Source organism: Coenobita brevimanus, chromosome 70, assembly GCF_032717465.1.
Source record: "Coenobita brevimanus isolate Jiangsu-jjx chromosome 70, ASM3271746v2, whole genome shotgun sequence".
Classification (NCBI taxonomy): Eukaryota; Metazoa; Arthropoda; class Malacostraca; order Decapoda; family Coenobitidae; genus Coenobita; species Coenobita brevimanus.
This window is the reverse complement of record NC_137023.1, coordinates 23,889,965-23,896,756: the sequence shown is the minus strand read 5'-3', so window position 1 is coordinate 23,896,756 and position 6,792 is coordinate 23,889,965. Positions and strand designations below refer to the sequence as shown.

The 6,792-nt window shown below is 43.9% G+C and overlaps 1 pseudogene; it reads right to left on the bottom strand.

The window, feature by feature from the left end:
- The window catches only part of LOC145406403 (hemicentin-2-like), a 664,782-nt pseudogene that overhangs the window by 411,104 nt on the left and 246,886 nt on the right, over positions 1-6,792 (bottom strand).

The window sequence follows — 6,792 nt, the reverse complement described above, 5'->3', positions numbered from 1 at the left end:
TGTAGAAATTGCAAGATAGTGAGAAAATGACAGAGTATAAGAGCATAGTGGAAGAAAGATTGGGAAGGTATGAGCTAGAGCAGATGGAAGGGGTGGAAGACGTATGTAAGATATTCACGGAAGAGATAGGCGCAGCGTGTGAGGCGGTTTGTGGAGTGAGGAGGAGATGCAAGGTGTGCAAGGGACAGCATGGTGGAATGATGAGGTGAAACGAGCTGTGGAACAAAAGAAGAAGGCATATGGTGAATGGTTGGCGAGTAGAGGTAGGGGAGAAGATGAGAGAGAGAAGAGAGAGGAATATGTGAGCAGGAGAAGGGAGGTTAAGAGACTGGTGAAGGAGAGTAAGAAGAAAGTGGATGAAGAGTTTGGGAGGAATCTGAGTGTGAAATGGAGGGAGAGTAAGAAATTGTTTTGGAAGGAGGTAAAGAAAGTAACGCAGTGTGAAAGGGGAAATAACAGGGAAGTGAAAGATAGGAATAATAGATTGTTGGTGGAGAAGAGAGAGAAATTGAGGAAATGGAAGGAGCACTTTGAGGATTTGTTGAATGTAGAGGGTGAGAGCAGTGTGAGTATAAGTGGTTGGGGAATGGCTGGGAGAAGAAGAGATGAGAGGAGGGAGGAAGAGATCAGTAGGGCGGAAGTAGTGGAAGCGATGAAGAAGATTAAGCTGGGAAAGGCCCCAGGAATTGATGGAGTGTGTGGTGAAATGCTTAGGTATGGGGGTGAGATTGTTGTGGAGTAGATATGGAAGTTGTGTAGATTGGCTTGGGAAGAGGGAAGGGTTCCAGAGGACTGGAAATCAGGTATAATTGTTCCTTTGTACAAAGGAAAAGGGGAGAGAGAAGTATGTGGTAACCATATGGGTATTTGCCTTCTTAGTGTGACTGGTAAAATATATGGTAGAATACTCATTGATAGGGTTGGGCATATGACAGAGGAGCTAGTTGGAGAAGAACCAGAGGGATTTAGGAAGGGAAAAGGGTGTGTAGATCAGATATTTGTTCTAAGATGTTTAGTGGAGAAGTATCTAGAGAAGGGAAGGAAAGTGTATGCTGCCTTCAAGGACTTGGAGAAAGCTTATGACAGAATAGATAGGCAAGGTATGTGGAAGGTATTAAGAATATATGGAGTGGAGGGGAAATTGTTGAGTGCTGTGAAGAGTATGTACGAGGGAGCTAGGGCTACGGTGCAAGTGGATGGTGAGCTGAGTGAGTTCTTTGACCTCAATGTGGGACTGAAACAGGGGTGTGTGATGTCTCCATGGCTGCTTAATATATATATGGATGGGGTTGTAAAGGAGGTGCAAGGTAGGGCAGTGGATGTGGGGCTGGCCCTAATGAATGAGGGTGAGATTTGGAAGCTTCCGGTGTTGCTGTTTGCTGATGAAACAGTATTGTTGAGTGAAGATGAATGGGAGTTGCAAGGTTTGGTGAATGAATCTGGGACAGTGTGTAGGAGGAGGAAGCTGAAAGTTTATGTAAACAAAAGTAAAGTTATGGTGTTTGAGAGGAATGAAGTCACAGAGTGTGCCGTGAGGTTGGATGGTGAGGATATGGAGAATGTGAGTGCATTCAAGTACTTGGGTAGTGTGATGAGTAAGGATGGAACTTTGGGGGATGAAGTATGTGAAAGGGTACAGCAGGGAAGGAAGGTTGTTGGTACACTGAAAGCAGTGATGAGAAATAGAGAGGTGAGTATGGAAGTTAAGAAGTCACTGCATGATGGTATTGTGATCCCTACCCTGACGTATGGAAGGTATAGAAGCGAGGTGTGGACCTTGCAAGAGGGGAACAAGTCAAGAGTGAGAGCAGTGGAAGTGAGTTACTTGAGAGGAGCATGTGGAGTGACATGGAGGGACAGGTTGACAAATGAAGAAGTGAAGGAACGTTGTGGGGTAGATGTGGATGTGGTTGAGAAGATTAGGAGAAATACACTGAGGTGGTTTGGACATATGGAGAGAATGGAGAATGAAAGACTGACTAAGAGGGTGTATGTAGGTGAGGTGGAGGGAGGTAGAGGGAGGGGTAGACCGAGGATGAGGTGGAGGGATGGAGTTGAGAGGTATATGATGGAGGGAGGGGTGAGTTGGGGGGATGGTAGTCAAATGGTGGGTGACAGAGTGACTTGGAGGCGTTTTGTCTGCGGCCACCCTTTGCGGGATTAGGGCGTCGGGCTATATATATATATATATATATATGTGTGTGTGTGTGTGTGTGTGTGTGTGTGTGTGTGTGTGTGTGCGTGTACATGAATTTACAGTGATGTGGACGAAAGTTTGTAAAATAATTAACGGGTAAGGCAAAGTGGAAAGATTCAATTTTAAGAACACTCAGCCAGCGGAGAAGGTAAAATTGCGAGGTGAAGTTCGACGTCTGTGTGTGTTTTTATATGGACAAAATAAGTAACGCAAATTTAATTTTCTTTTAAGCACACATGATGATGTTTAGTGTTAGACAAGAATTATCTTGTCGTTTTTTGGAAAAAACTGATCATTAGTCAAGGTCACATAGCAAGCTCACTTTTAATCAGTTTTGATCTGGTTTAGTCATGAGTTTCTTGAATGAATTGGAGTAAAATAGGAATGTAGAGTTTTTATAATACATTGACTTTAGGTCAGAGGCCAAGGTCACAGGCAAAGTCAGCTTAAATAGTTCTGGCCCAGTATGAACCAAACTTGGTAGAAGGGTTACGGGAGAGGCAAGAATGAAGTCTGTTTTAAGTATAACCAGTCAAAGATCACCGGACATAGTCAAATATTATGCCCATGCACTGTTTATGGAGCCTGGTTAATGCACTGACACTGTTTATGCTTGCTTTGTCTTAAGCTGTCTCCCGAATCACCCCATGAAATTAATATATCAATTCTTCATTCCTCTGACCAGTTCCCTCTGTGCCAATTTGGCAAAGCATTACATATCCTCTCTTGTATGCTGGTTACCGGTCAGTGTTCACAACACTTCATATAACGTGTCTTACCTCCCGAGCTTAGACAGATCATCCTGATGGTGGTGCCGTCCTCGTAGGGACCGATGGGGCCCTCAAGACGCCGCCCTGACTCGTCCTCGATCCTCGGAAACCCAGGTGGGTCTGTGGACACCAGGACAGGGAGAACAAAAGGGTCAGATGGGGCGCAGGAATAGAAGCAAGATTGATCGGTATCGTACTGTAACTCATTTAGTCCAATGATGTATATTGAAAGCTTGTCCTTGCTATATCCGCACGCATATCATCAGTTTAGGAGAGCACCACTGTACCGAATGGGTCAATAAAGATAACATCTAACTTCTTGAGTTAGGAGAGTTTACCCTAATGCGAATAGTAACTTTCGGAAGCAGCAAGGATAAAATCGAGATACGTTATGAGATCCAGCAAAATATATAATTATCTATGCAACATGAAACAGACCCTAATATCTGAATACTAATTAGATCACAAAGTTATGCTCAGTAGCGAACATGGAGCAGATAGGGAGTTACTTAATGCATTTAATCATGAGCAATATCTCCAATATTTTTTTCACAATAGAATACAATTCTGTTTAATGTTCTGTGCTAATATACAGTAATCTTATTGTTTAGGACGTGTCTCAAGAGCACGGCTCCACTTCTAATAAAGTACCGAATAAGACCTTGAAAGACTTTTCCGAATCTTTGTCTTAACAGGTCGCAGAACATTCATGTTTCAGCGACAAAATCCCATAGATCGTCTTAACCCGTTCAATTTGGTGCCGTATTTCTTTGTAAATTCCTGTTGCCACCAGACCATTTCATTCCATCCGAGAAGGACCATCAATAGCAGTAATGGGCTAGTGAAAGTTACAGAGAATCCCCGCAGTTCGAAAAGCCTAACGTAAGATCAATGCAAGAGGCACTCAGAGTACATCACCCGTATCCAGCAACTGATCTAAAGGCCGAATGTTTCATTTTAACCCCTGATCTTGAACTTGGACAGATAACTCTCAAAATCGAATTACTTGAACCTTACCTAACACTCAACCCTTCCACCAACTTTGGTGTCAGCTCATGTTAGAATTGTCTGAGTTGACTCTTCCCAGTGACCTTGAACTTTGATCTTCCCCTGTGGCCTTGACTTATAATTGTCAAAAATTGTCCTGTTTTAACCCAAAGTCTTCTAACAGCCTACTTTACATCAGATAAAATCTGTTTAAGCATCATCCATCAAGGTTGATCCAAATCAGATCAAAACTTTTCTAATCATTATCTTCACACACTGACACATAAGTCGAACTTTGACATTGACCTGTGGTGTAACCACTTGTATGTAACCACTTGTAAACCAGTATTATGTGTGTTCTAAGTAGTGTTTACATGACCTATTTCCCTTACCTAAGGTCTATCCCAATTCAAAATATGCTAACATAGTGCTTTACTAGAGAGGCAAATACAGGATTGTTGTGGTGGGGGCAAGACATCTGCAGTTCTTGTGTAAATAAATATCCGCAATATAGCACAGGACTTTGGATTTACCTACATTCCACTAGTGGGTAAGTAACAGTTGGTGGGTAGCAAGTGGGATAAACATCAATTCACGTCTGCTGCGGGTAATTTCTGTGCAATTGTTTCCTTGCCCATACAGTATGTTACCTCCCACAACGACAGCCTGTTCCTGCCCTCAGCCTCCAGCCTACTGATCCACTCTCTGTTAACCAGACTTGCGGCAGTGTCTCCCACATATATATATATATTTTTTTTGGTGCGGCTTTGTTATGGTGACACCTTCAATCTACACCAACCCTTACCCGCAACTATGCTGTCACAACCCCAGCAAGTCCTTCCCCATCAACCTATTATCCGTTTCAACCACCAGTCTTGCATAACCAACCATCACATTACCACACCCCACCATGGTTTGGTGATTTACCCCCATCACATCCCCAACCACCCCAACCACAGTGAGCCACCCACACCTTGCCATGCCCAGTGATCCACTGCTACCAAGCTGCCCTGACGTCACCACGGAGGGAGCGTGGCCAATCACGGTGCTGTACGTGACAGTTTTCCTCTCCTCTTAGCTTCCCCGCCTTGCCTGGTGCCTCAGTGCCTCCCGGTTAGGCTACGTCACAGTCTACTCTGCCCAATCAACGCCTTCCATGGGAGGAGTTTGACAACAAAAGCTACGCTAGTCTGCTTTCGAGAGAACACCCGTTTTCTGCCCATGGTATACTGTGAATATCATTCTTTTATGTGAATATATATATATTGCTTACTTCATCTACTTAAAGATTTCAAAGGAGATAGATGAAAGATTAGGCTCACATGTCACTCGTTAAGCGAGTATTCAAATCACACCATTTCGCTCTACCAATGCCACTGCAAGGGCTGTACCAACTAATGTTTCAATTGACTTTTCATGTTCACGATCACCTACCAAAGGTCCCATTAACAATGCTTGTTCTCCCTCGTGATGCAGATCACCTGCTAATAACTGTTACCAGTCAGGTGCACACTGGGCAAACCAGTGTGACCAGTCACCTATACGTCGTGGCCAACAGTCCTCGATCGTATGCTGGCATTGTGGTTTAACTAGCCACCACGAATCGAAACGGTCTCGCAAACATGGACTAAATCGTCAGGAGTCACATCGGCATAAACCTTCCACACCACGTTGGCCTTATTGCAAGTATCATAAAAACTACACTACTCATACCACAGAGGAGTGTCATTACCTTGCACGTCATCAGTTGGGGGAAGAGCAACACGACATTTGAAAGCACCCAACATAACAGTCACCCAGCACAATGCACTGCCCCTCAGTACTGTTCGTGTATTAGATTATTTAGGGGTAATTGTGCATGGAAGTTGCTGTCAAGTAGATGTCTCACTTTTTATGGATTCAGGTTCTGCCGTCAACTTACCATCTGAAGAGGCGTTAGCAAGAATTCAGTGTAACAGATCGAAATGGGTTAGCTTCCTTGAGCCCCCATATCGAAATCTGTGCACGGTGGATGGAAGATATTTAGACATTAAAGCCAAAACTCAGCTTCAAATTTCTCTACATGATTCGGCAGATCCATTCATTGCTGAATTCGATGTTACACCGTGGATTAGCTGTCCTGCTGATGTTCTCATAGGTGTTCAAACCATGGCAGACAAAAATATCAATGTGTTACCGGCACGAGGGGGCGTTTATTTCAAAAGTTTGTTTGTGCCAGGTATCACAGACCCAGTTTTCCAGCCACCAGTTGATACAATTACTGTCTCCTCTACCGATTCGTCATCCTCTGACATCCCTGATTCCCTGTACTCATCAGATTCTCGCCCTAATTCTGAAACAGATCATCCTGGTGAACCATCCTATGGCAATGAGACATCACTGAACTCGTTATTACCTACCCCATTGCCATTAGATGACCCAATTCAGTCCCTGACGATCAACTAAGTTGTCATAAAACAGTGCACGGTTTTATCCCCCAGTTTATATAATAAGGTTGCTCCGAGGAATGTTGAGTCACCTACCGGTGTTACTACTATTTCTCAGCCTGAGACCTGTCGTGTTAAGGGCTTGAGTTACGAGTCTGCTATATGGACGGAGTCAGACGATGGCTTATGCTATTCATACCTAGCCAACATTACTAATTTCCCACCTAAGCTGCGTACTGGGACACAGATTGGTGATTTGTTGGCATACACAGCGGCCATAAATGTGTGCCAAGACTTCCCACTCTCTGTCGCAGATGTGTGCTCAGTTGTTCACTCTACTGACAATACCACCCCAACTCATCTTGACTCTCATGCGATACAGGGCGATTATCCTGAGTACAGGAGTCAGTTG